The sequence below is a fragment of the Macrosteles quadrilineatus genome, unplaced genomic scaffold (genome assembly GCF_028750875.1).
Source record: "Macrosteles quadrilineatus isolate MER2022 unplaced genomic scaffold, UCM_ALF_1.0 Scaffold_1__1_contigs__length_201487025, whole genome shotgun sequence".
NCBI lineage: Eukaryota > Metazoa > Arthropoda > Insecta > Hemiptera > Cicadellidae > Macrosteles > Macrosteles quadrilineatus.
The window spans coordinates 102,662,760-102,675,867 of NW_026542594.1; the positions used below are offsets into that span (position 1 = coordinate 102,662,760).

The window sequence follows — 13,108 nt, forward strand, 5'->3', positions numbered from 1 at the left end:
CAGAACTGTCAACACCTCTGACCTAAACGAATTGCTCCCTCTTTCTAAGGTATGAGGAGAACCACTCCTGTGCCAGCCCCCTAACACCAATAGATTCTAGTTTATTGATGAGCATATCGTGATTTACAGTATCAAATGCCTTGCTCAGGTCAAAGAAAACCCCTAAAGCATTTTCTCCTGAGTCAAGAGCCCGTACTACTTTTGTTATAAGTGTAAACATTGCATTGGTGGTTGATTTCCCTTTTACGAATCCAAATTGGTTCTTAAACATAATATTATTTCTTTCTAAAAATTGTACTAATCTTGTTATTACTACTTTTTCAAATATTTTCGAAATGGTCGAAACTAGAGTGATAGGTCTGTAGTTATCGCAAGTGGTTGGTATGCCTTTTTTATACAGTGGTTTAACAACGGAGGTCTTTAATAGGTCAGGGAAGGTTCCTGCTTCAAAAGAACTGTTGACCACGTTGGCTAGGGGCTTTGCTATTATATGTTCAATTTCTTTAATTATATTGGGAGAAATTTCGTCCGCCCCGGAAGACTTCTTATTTTTCATCTCATGAATTATTCTTAAGATCTCAATTTCATCTGTTTTGTAGAGGAAAAACGAGTCTCTTACTGAGCTTATAGTGTTTAAGCTGTGGACTCCTTTGGACTTGTTTCCAACGTTCAAGAAAAATGTATTAAACGTCTCAGCAACAGCGGTGGGATCGCTTACCACTTGACCAATGTCATTGATAATCTTAATCGGTTTCATTTCATTGTCCTTACATATTTTATTTTTCTTTATTGTTTGCCATATTGCTTTAGATTTGTTGTCGGAGCCGTTGATTTCTTTTAGTATCTGGGCTGATTTTATCTGTCTAATTTGGCATCTATATTTTTGTTTCATGTGAAAGTAGTATTGTCTCATATAATGTGTTGAGTTAAGATCCTTAGTTTTTATATAAAGTTCGCGAACAGTTCTTCCTAACTCAATTGTATCAGGTCCAAGAACTATTTTCCTCCTATCTTTTGCTATTTTGTTTTTCAAGACTCTCTTGGGAAACGCGGTGTTAAAAAAGTGAATTAACGTTGTCTCGAAAGCTGAATATTTATCATTTACATCATCTAGGGAGTATACTGATTCCCAATTTTCTTCCTTTAACAATATCTCAAAATATTCTTTAGCTGAGTGTGTAAACTTTCTACAAAATATTGATCTGGGCGCTGACGATGTTTTTGTGTTTGGAAGTATTAATGTAGCAAGTTGGGCGTGGTGATCTGAGAGGGCTGACACTATCACGGAACATCTGAAATTCTCATCCTCACTGTTCGTAAACACGTGATCAATAAGAGTTCTGGAGCTTTTGAATTCTCTAGTAAAGGATTTAACTCTGTTGGTCAGTCCAAAGGAGTCCATTGTAGTGATATATTGAGAGGCTGTAAACGATTTAGTGGCCAAATCTATATTAAAATCTCCTACGATTATGGTTTTGTTTTTGTAATTATTGTATTTATCGAGGCATTCTGCTAAGCAGTCAAGAAAGATTTGATGGTTATTTGTAGGTGGTCTATAGCCTGCATCGAGAACAACTGTTTCTCCTCCACAATCGATTAGTGCTCCGGCTAATTCACACTCGCCCTCGTGGCAATACAAATCCAAATCAATTTTTTGACAACAATGGCCATTTTTGGCGAGTATACAGACTCCACCTCTCTCAAGATCTTTTCTGCAGAATGAAGAAACGTTGTTAAACCCCTCCAGTTTAAATATTTCAAATTCGTTTGGTTTTAAATTGTGTTCTGTAAGGCAAACAATATCTGGCATCTCTGTGTCGAGGAAAACTTGCAACAGTTCTAATTTCGAAGCAATGCCTCTAATATTTTGATGTACTATTTTTATACGGCTCCGAAGCATGCTCCCCACGTCTTCCTGGGACCCATGTTCTAGAAAGATTAAAAAGTAAAAACTTAAAATTGAACAGAGAAAAGTGTAAGTTTTTTCAAACTAGTCTACAATATCTGGGACATATAATTGATGCTCAAGGTATTCATAAAACAAAGGAAAAGGTCTCTTCCATCTTAAACAGCAAAAGACCAGAAAACGTAACAGAACTTCGCAAATTTCTTGGATTAATAAACTAATACAACAAATTCATAAAAGATTTAGCAACAATCTTACACCCACTCAACCAACTACTTAAGAAAGACGCACGCTACAATTGGACCTCAAAATGCGAGAATAGTTTTCAAAGGGTCAAATCAGAACTAGCAAGTGATCGCGTCCTTCTGACGTACATTATAATCCTGATTTGCCTCTGGTACTAGCAACGGATGCCTCCCCGGTGGGTCTTGGTGCTATTCTTTCACATCGTTACAGCGATGGAAGTGAGAGACCGATAAGTTTTCCCTCACGCAGTTTGACAAAATGTGAACAGCACTACAGCCAAATTGACAAGGAAGCCACTGGCATCTACTGGGGGCTTAAGAAGTTTTTCCCGTACTGTTATGGACGGAAATTTACTCTGATTACTGACCACAAGCCACTCGTATCCATATTCAGCCCCACAAAAACACTACCATCAATATCTGCTACTAGATTATTTAATTATGCACACTTTTTATCTGGATTCGACTACAAAATTGAATACAGAAGAACATCGGATCATGCTAACGTAGATTTTTTATCTCGGTTCCCAACTGAGCATGCTTCAACTAAAGGCAGGGACAACTGTGGCCTTTTTCAACTTAGTCAGCTCGATTCTTTTCAAATTAGTTGTTCTACAATTTCTAAGTCAACAGCCCACGACAAAGACCTTCAACCAATACTAATGCACTTGAAGAAGGTAAATCAGTGGAAGCTTTTGGGTACCATGACAATGAATTAACACTTCAAGACGGATGTATATTCAAAGGATGTCGAGTTCTAATACCACAATCCCTTCGTCGGAAAGTTCTTGATGAACTTCATATTGGGCATTTAGGCATGGAGAAAATGAAATCCCTAGCCAGAAGCTACTGTGCATGGAAGAATATTGACCGAGATATAGAGCAATTGGCAAAATCATGCAAACAATGCCGTTTGAAACAAAATGAACCGAGAAAGGAACAAAATCATCCATGGCTAGCTCCCCAGGGACCATGGGAAAGGTTACATATAGACTTTGCTGGCCCAATGCAAGGGCAGTGGTACTTTACTATTGTGGACGCCTTTGCTAAGTGAATTGAGGTAATAACTACTAAGAATACTTCTACAGAATTTTGAATAAGAGAACTTAGAAAATTATTTGCTACATTTGGTCTTCCCATGATTTTGGTTTCTGACAATGGAAGTCAATTTACGTCTAGCATCTTCGAACAGTTCCTATCAGAAAACGGGGTGGTGCACAAAACAACTGCTCCTTACCACCATTCGTCAAACGAGCAGGCTGAGCGTTATGTTCAGACTGTGAAGAAGTCCCTAAGAGTAATGGAAGACGAGGGAGGGAGACTAGACGTCAAACTCTTCAGAATGCTTATGCAGTTACGCCAAACCTCAAATTCATCTGGCTGTGATGCATACTCCTTGATGTTTGGCAGGAAGATTCGTACACACATAGCTCTTTTACATCCTACACGTAAACGAGAAACTGAACATGTGAAGCAAGCAACAAGATATTTTAAGGAGGGAGACAGAGTACAAGCGAGAAATTATTCAAACTCAAAAGACAAGTGGAATTTTGGAAGAATATTGGAAAGGGAAAGCAACCTTCTGTATAAAGTACAAATGGACGATGGAACTGTCTGGAGGCGTCATGTTGACCAACTACTCAAATGCGAAATAACGTTACCAAAACATTTCAAAGGGGAGAATTGATGTGTTTAACTGATGTACTGACTTAAGACCATATGTGTATGTGAATCACCTGTTATTTTGTATTTGTTTTGTTTGTATTCGTTTTTCTGTTTACATTAAAGTATGAGTTTGATTCAACTAAACTAATTTACTTATTACTAGTGTACATGTTGCTCGAATTCGAGCAATTGCAAAGTATTACAGGAGTTATTTCAAAACGAATAACAGTCATATTTACAATGAGTTTAAAAGAGTCAACTCAAAGATTACCAGTGTGTAACTCAGATCATATTTATCTTCGTTGTTGATAAACCTAAAGCATTCCGGCCGATTTTCTCCTTCTCAAAGTGCCTCGTTGTACATGCAATACAGGTCATTGATAGAGGGCCAATTGAGAACGAAAAGTCGTTTTGGGGTAGTGTTAGGGCGCATTTGTAACTAAATAGTTGAGATTGACCAGGGTCAGGTGCTGACTGTAATGAGTTAAGCCTACCATCGATGTATAATAACGCCCTTTACGCGCCACTGTTCTGTAGCTGCGTTCGTTATCACGATTACGCCTCTTGTCTAGTTTCGTTGTCGTCGCGTCGGAGGCATTTAAAAGGAAATACAACAAATAAACAAATTATAGCTATACAAAGCAACGATAAATGCACAAATTTAAGTTACAATCATGCTAACTCGATTCGTCATAGCGACACAAAACAACGATAAATACACAAATTTAAGATACAACAACCATACTAATACGATCCATCTTGGGGGTTATGTTTACACAAACTCAAATAGTAAATAAATGTACTCAATGCGTTTCATTGAATTGAAAAATAAATAAACGCAATTAAATTATACAGCTGATCAAAATGTAAACAATTATGTTCTTCATAAGGATAACATGGGACCTTTCAAAGCCACTGGGGCAGAGCCCAAGGGACTCTTTCAAAAATGTAAGGCCAGTTTGCAAATCTACGCGACACGCTCTTTCCAATGAGACGTCAATGGATAAAATCGGTTAAGAAATGGCGGAGGAGTTCAACCGACAAAGTTTCATGTAGCGTATTAATTATATAGATTTGAAAATGTAACAGATCGCATAACATTTCTTCTTTGAATTTCAAAAACCAACATAGGTACATTTTCAAGCTTTATTATCATACAATCTCTGTTGTTAATACTTCGCCGAATCGCAAACACGGAATTGTTTCTTCTAGGTGGCATTTTATAATAATCAAATTTAAAAATTGGAAAACACAACACATAAAAATATCTATCAAAACGTTAAAATACACCATATCTAAAAAAAATACAATCACATAATGAAATAGATTGATTTTTACTCCCCATGAATGAAACTGCATAAATAAACTATTCCATCTCATAAGTTATCCTTGTATTTGAAATCAAACTGATAGGTAAATAGAAAAATTAAACATTAAAATGACAGTAGAGAAAAAGGCTACTTTTATGAAGACAGATGTTTTTTAAAGGAAATGAATCATATGTTTGATAAACTTAACCAAATGTTCACTTATATTTAAAAATACACGGAAACTTTTAAGTCCAATGGGGCGAAGCACATTGAACTGAGCGTGACAAAAATTATTCCATGACTTCTGCAGGTAATTCCCTTTAATTTGACACATCAATCATCAAAATCGGTTAATAAATAAAAGAGTTTTGCTGTGCACAAGAAATTCCTTACGGAATTAGAATAATAGATAGATGGACTTACAATAGATGCTGTGCACAATTAATGTGACCGCAAAGGACCATCATGTTTTTGATAAGTTGATAAAAATGAAGTTTTGTTTAAAAGTAATAATTGAAAATAACTTAAACAATTCACTCACTTCGTTTCAGTTCTTTATTTATATTGTAATTCATGTAGTAGTTGTTTTGGTTCTTGATAACATATGTTTCTATTTCTTCTTTGTACAGTATATTATAAAAGTGTATTTGGGTTGATTATATATATTGATTGGGCTTTAACACAGAGAGGTCTGTAGGACGACGGTTTATCCGGGTCGGCTTTCCTCTTGCTGATTAGCACAAGCACAAGCCTAGCTTTTTTCCAAGGGAGGAAACCCCTTCAGACAGGCATGTGTTGTACATTCTCAGAAGTAAGAGGGGGTTGACTGAGAAAACTTATTGAGAGCCTCACTGGGGATCCCATCAGGACCAGGAGCGTTTTTATTTTTCAGGGAGAGAACAGATGATTCCAACTCTTTGACACTAAAGAGTGGAATGTCCCCTACCATAATAAAAAAAAGGCTACTGCGGATGAGACGGAAACAAGAATTGTGGTTATCCGGCGCCGAGTTTCTGGGTTACAATCTTGTAGCCCAGTCCCCAAGGATCAGAGTCTACATCTTCCTGAAGCTTCCTCTAAGGCCTACCGCACACGAGAGACTTTTTGTCGGCCGACTATTTAGTCGTAGTCGGGAGTCAAAGTCGGTCCCATAGTGATAAATCTAAACGCGCACACGGGCCGACCCCAGCAAGACAGTCGGCAGACTGTCGGGGCAGTTTGGTGCTGACCGATTTTCCCGCCGACTGCTCCCCGACTCAACTGTCGTGTCATATTCATAAAGGCATGGAGATAAGTTTGAACGTGCACACTGACGACTAAAAAGTCCGTCTGTCTGACAGTCAAGTGCGTTGTTATCATGTGTATTATTATTGTTATTATGATTAGTATTATTATTTGTGTGTAATTGTTATTATTATTGCTTCGACAACAACCAGTGCAAGTGTTTTGAGGGACGAGAAAGTTGATAAACTTATCGATGAAGTGGAGGCACGGTCCCTTCTTTATAAAAAGTCTATGAAGGAGTATTTGGACATAATAAAAAAAAAAATACCCCCGCTGCAGCAAACCTGCAGACTAAGTGAATTCCCATTTGCCTGATTTAATTTTTTATTTAATCTATTTCAATAACATTAGTTTTAACGAGTACCTAGGGTTGTTGCTACAGGAAGGGTATTCAGGGTGTGTTTTAGTGAAACATTAATAGCTGAGTATAAAATAAGTAGATTTGCCAAGTTTTATCAAAATATCCATAAACAAGCAAACTACAACGTTTTACTTGTTCTACATTAGAATATCATGGAAATTTTATTTTTTTTTAATTTCTCTTTAACCATTATGATAACACCATAGACTAAGCAAAGCAACACAAGTAGACTCCTCATCCCATTGTAAATTTTGAAGCTTGTTTTTTGAGTCTGGTTCATGTACGTCCACACTGATCGCTAGTGTAGACAACATTTTGTTTCTATTATTTTAGGATTATTTTCATGATTTGTGCTTTACTATTTGGTTATACAGGGTGGAACGAAGTTAGTGTTAAAAAATTTTATCTGTTAAACTACTAAGTATTGGTGACAAAATGGCACCAATTTAAGTTTCCATACCCTCACCGGTAGGGAATAACGGACAATTTATGATTTTTTCAAAATATTTGTATTTGCTTACATAAAATGGCCATAAGTGCACTAAACATTGTTTTTATTCCAAATTCATTGTCATTTTTAGAATCCTCATTAAATTTCCAATATTAATAGTACAAATCCATTGGGATAAAACATCTGTATAAGCCCTTATTTGGCAATTGAAGTTTGAATTTGTGATTTTTTAGAGAAAAGTAATAACTTTTCCAAAGTTTTTCTATACTACACTGGACTCTAGAGAGTGTCAATTATTACTAAAAACTTTGGCAGTTAATAACCTTTAAAATGATGTATAAACATCTACTGTTCGTTTGATTTGTCGTTCTCAAATTTAAGAGTTTTTCTTGAAAAACACGGAACGGCTAATGTTTAATTTCCTGTAAAAAAAACATGTATTGGCTTCAATGATATGGCAGCAGCTTTAAAAATCATGTTTAAATGGGTATTATTGCAATTTTCAGAATGCTTGTAAAATTCCTAATATATTGAGGTATTGTTAGGATTAACGCATTATGAACCTATGTTTTGTGAAGTATCTTCATTTAGGGTTTTTTCTTTTTTATTGGCATAACTTAAATATCGTTTACGGTGTTAGTTCTGTGGTACATTCAACCGATGTGCGAGATTGACTTAATGCAAAATACACAACTTGAACAATGATAACAATGATAAAGATGGGTCATATGGTGTGATTTGCTGGCATGCCAGGTCGCCAGACCTTAAGTCCACTGGACTTGTTTTGTGTGGCTATGTGGAGTACTTAGTATCCTCATCTTTAGTGGAAGATAGTGGATGCAGATGTGCTAGTCAGAGGAACGTTGTATTTTAATGTTACTGTTGGTGCCACTTGCAAAAAAACTTGGCTGTATATCAGGGAAAATAAAGATTTTGAAAAAAAAAACTCAAGTAGTTGGCATCAAATATAAGGCAACTATTAAAACGTTAAGGAAGTAAGGAACAGTTATTTGTATTTAAGTTTCGAATATTGTGTGTTTTAGAATTAACTTTTATTTTTTGTGTAAATAAGTTAAACTACGTATTTCTGAGGCTTTAACAATAATTTTAGTAAAGAAATAAATCACTTGGCTGATTTTCACTAGCATGTGTCTAAGCACTACAATCTAATTGCTATACTTTACTTAGATTAATTTTGGGTTTTGTTTTCGGTGAACATATTGATAACATTGTAAAGTGTAGTATCTACATAATTTTAGAGGTTACTCCATTTATTCGCTTATGCTTAGAAAATAATCTTAAGTTAAATGTACTATGTGTAACTTTAAACAATATTCAATGTATTCAAAAAATTAAAATAAATAAAAGTTTAACATGTTTTCACAAAACATACGTTTATATTGTTTTTTAAACTAATATATCTTTAATATTCTTATAATAAATCTCACAAGGACTCTAAAAATTACAATAAACCCAATTCAAAAATAATTGTTATTGCAGCTATTGCCATATTATTTAAGCAAATACATGTTATTTTAAAGGGAGGCGATTTTGGCCATTCCGTGTTTTTTTAAGAGAAAATCTTAAATTTGAGAACGACAAATCAAACGAACAGTAGATGTTTATACATCATTTTAAAGGTTATTAACTGCCAAAGTTTTTAGTAATATTTGACACTCTCTAGAGTCCAGTGTAGTATAGGAAAACTTTGGAAAAAGTTATTACTTTTTTCTAAAAAATCACAAATTTAAACTTCCATTGCCAAATAAGGGCTTGTGCAGATGTTTCATCTCAATGAATTTGTACTATTAATATTGGAAATTTAACAAGTATTCTAAAAATGACAATGAATTTGGAATAAAACAATGTTTAGTGCACTTATGGCCGTTTTATGTAAGCAAATACAAATATTTTGATAAAATCTTAAATTGTCCGTTATTCCCTACCTGTGAGGGTATGGAAACTTAAATTGGTGCCATTTTGTCACCAATACTTAGTAGTTAAACACATAAAAATTTTTAACACTAACTTCGTTCCACCCTGTATAACTAGGAGACCATTTATTGTTTATGATTATATCGTTTTATTAGGTTAAACGAGGTTTTAAATGACTGCAATAACAAGAAACAAATTGTAAACAAAACATAACCTCTATAGTTGGACGTACAGAACTAACAATAAAATTGGCTTCAGCTGTTCCATTAGGATGACTAATCTACTAAGGGAGTATGTTTTATCTATGATAACACTTAGCATGCTAAATTATTTGTTTTTTAAGCTCTGCAAAATGTTTTCTAAAGAAATTGCGGATTTTTTTGTTTTTATCGTAAAAAATGGGAAAACCCCATTTTTACCCGATAAAATCCCCCATAAACCCCCGTTCCCATAGTCCGATCATGCTGGTTCGCGAACTCATTCGAATAAAATACATGTAGGTTTACACGTTTGTACCAAATTTCATCAAAATCGGACCATTTTTGCTTGAGTTATCGTGCTAACGGACAAATATATATGTGTGTGTGAATTTGAACGGATGGTGTTTTTGGCCTCTGGGGACATCAAAACTAAAAGGTAAATCGGTCCCGGGACCAGGTCTTACGATGAGATCTACGGTTAAAGGGAAGCTGATTCCCTAAAAGATATGGGATGAGATATTTCAAGCCGGGGTATTAACAATTTGTCAAAACTATCAACACTCATTCATGAGTACATGAAAGATTTGTCCGGATATTTCCTCAAATCCGAGTATATAGGTAAATCTGGCCTTTCAAGGTTCTCGGACTATAAATTGGATGCACCCAGTATTTTCTCTCACGTTTTCTTGCACGAAATATTACCAGTAACGCACATATGACAGCGGTATACATCCTTTTGACACTCGAAAGACGACTAAACAGTCATGGCGTGTGGGCACCCATAGTCAACGACCAAACAGTCTTGACGACTTTTCGATTGTCCACCCGACTCCAGCCAGACAGATAACCAACAGTCGGCCGACAAAAAGTCTCTCGTGTGCGGTAGGCCTAACAGCTAACCTTGCTCTGGTTGATAGCCTGGCGGAGAGCTTTCCTCGCAGCCGTATAGGCCCAGTGCCGGATTTACCACTAGGCCGATTAGGCCGCGGCCTAGGGCCGCAAGCAAAAGGGGGCCGCAGAGGATTGGGAAAAACATTTTTTAGATAAAATTTTTAAAAAATAATTTATTTTAAACCACCAGTTTGCCGCGATCACAGGTGACCATAATGATGTCTCCGTGGACCGAGGGAGATGTTCACGATTTTGCCGCGGCCTCGGGTGCCTGTGATGATGTCCCGTGATTGCGGCCCGTGTGCGGGAGATGTTCACGATTTCGCCGCGGTCACAAGTGTCGATGATGATGTTCACGTGATTGCGGCCCGCGGCAGATGTTCATGATTTCACCGCGGCTGTGAGTGTTGATGATGATGTCCCTGTGATCGTGGTTCACGGGAGTTGTTAACGATTTTGCCGCGGCTGGGGGTGTCAATGAGGACGTTCCCGTGATGGCTTCCCGAGTGGAATGTTTACGATTTCGGCACGGCCGCGGGTAACAATGATGAAGTCGTCATGATCGCAGTCCACGGGAGAGGTTTTTAACACGACTTTGCCGCGATCGCAAGTTTCGATGATGATGTCCCCGTGATTGCGGCCCGCGGGAGATGTTCACGATTTTACTGCGGTCCCAGATAACTATGATGGCTTTGACTTGGTTTAGGAGAGATGTCCACGATTTCATCCAGGATCACAGGTGTCGATGATGATGTCCCCTTGATGTATAGGAGATAGTCACTATTACTTCCGCCTTCCGCGATCGCAAGGAATTTTCACCACAGGGGGAGGGCCGCTCAAGTAATTTGGCCTAGGGCCGCAAGTACCCTAAATCCGGCACTGTATAGGCCGCGGACTTAGCCTCAGAATCCGGGAATCTTCTGGTCCTCATAGTGGAACGTCTGGCTTTCAGACAAGCTTTCCGAAGGTTTGAGATCTCCAAAGTCCACCGGTACACAGGTTGTTTATCGCGATGGCGTCTCCTGCGTGGCATGGCCTGGTCACAAGCCGAGACAATTGGTTCCATCGTGGACGTTACTAATGCCTCGGCATCATTAGGTGCAGCAGGATTCACCAACGCCCCCCGTGAGATTACATCAGTGAACTTCTCAACATCCAGCTTTTCCATATTCCATCGGCGTGTGTAACGGTTCAAAGTTGTTTTACCCTTGTATACTGAGCCTGATCAACGCAGTTAGTGTCTCCACAGCTGCATTAGCGCTATGTTGCCTGCCGTTTTGGGTACAGACAGGGTTGATCTACCAAATGGTAGTCAATGAATAGTCATTTATTCCATCTTTAAACAATACAATACAATACAATAATTGATTTTGTCAAAAAATAACTACATCCTAATTTTGGCTACATTGTAGTTGACAATAGACAATATGGCATGCTATAATATTCTAATTTAGTTCTGAGGATCTAAATAACATTTTCCAGACTTCTTAAACTAATACACAGAATAATATCACAGTATCTTAAACTAATACACAGAATAATATCACAGTAGCTATAAATTATATATCACAGATTGAGATTGGCTGCATTAAATTAATTGTAAACATGAAAACGACCAACATTAGACATACACAGTGTAATTATTGATAACTAAGATGGAATTTTTAACAACTAAAAGATGACAATAAAAAATAATACTGAATGGAATTCTAATAATAATTAATTGGTCTAGCTAGGAAACACTGAATTAGAGGACCAATGGTGACTAATAGTCCTAGTTGTTGTGTCTCCTCCACCCTCATGATGCTAGCACACACTACTCCCATCCCAGATGAAAGGTCCTTCAGCTGCTTTTTTATATGCAATGTGCCAAAAGGTGTTAATAATTAAAATCTTAATGTACTTTAATTGATGTCTATTGTTTTCAGATTCAATCCAGTTGAAGAGTTTGCCTACTTGCTAAAGAAGTTCCCAAATATATAAATGGATCATGTATGAAATAAGATGAATACAGGTAAATAATAGCAATGATCACAAGTGTTAAAAGGTGATGAACAATTTTGTGCATTATGTAGGTTATTTATGTAGGTTAATTGCATTACTTTATAGTAATTTTCACTGCTGCATGACATAATAAACCAGTGGTCCCAAATGACCAATTTTTATGGAAAGAGTGTACAAAAGTATGGTTGCTATCTCATTCCATAAAATAATTGATTTGTTCTTAAAGACATTTAGCTGTTTTAGACTGATTACCTGCAAAGTATCTGTAATAAGATTGGTTTTCAATACTTTTTTCAATGTAATTAACTGTTACAATGTAGACAGGGTTCACAGTATATTTACATCACATTGATTGTAATTTTTTTATTTTAGTCTATGTTTTATATTATTTGTTATGTATCTAGGTTTTATTTGTATTTAAAGAATTTAATTTAAATGGATTTCGATTTTTCTTCCTGTGTTTATGCATATTTTCAAGAGATCCATGAAATTGTTTACCAAATTAACAAATAAACAGAGGTTAGAGAATCTTTAGAACAGTAATGAAAAAAAGCAACTGATAAAATTTTAGTTTTAAAATAATAAAAAAAGAAACGTTAATATCAAGTCTGAATTTTGGCTGGGTTTTAAAAATGGCAATGATAGGAAATATGTAACAATGATTAAAAATAGTTTACTATGTTACGTTCTGCCTCCATCTTGGATATATGAACATGGCCTATATTTTTAATGTATAGAGTATCGACACAGTAAGAATGTTGGTGAATTTAATCATGGTTTAGCCAGAAAAACCACCCAAAAAAGTAAAAAAAAAAAATACTAATCTTTATTTTGTTTGAGGTTAGGGGCTTGAGCT

The 13,108-nt window shown here is 36.3% G+C and overlaps 1 long non-coding RNA gene across 1 annotated transcript in view; it reads left to right on the plus strand.

Moving 5' to 3' along the window:
• LOC129001045 (uncharacterized) overlaps positions 1-12,692 on the plus strand; it is a 48,198-nt gene extending 35,506 nt beyond the window's left edge. Inside the window, exon 3 of the long non-coding RNA XR_008491384.1 lies at positions 12,177-12,692. This is a non-coding gene — a long non-coding RNA (uncharacterized LOC129001045). The remainder of the gene's footprint in view (positions 1-12,176) is intronic.
• The last annotated feature ends 416 nt before the right edge of the window (positions 12,693-13,108 follow it).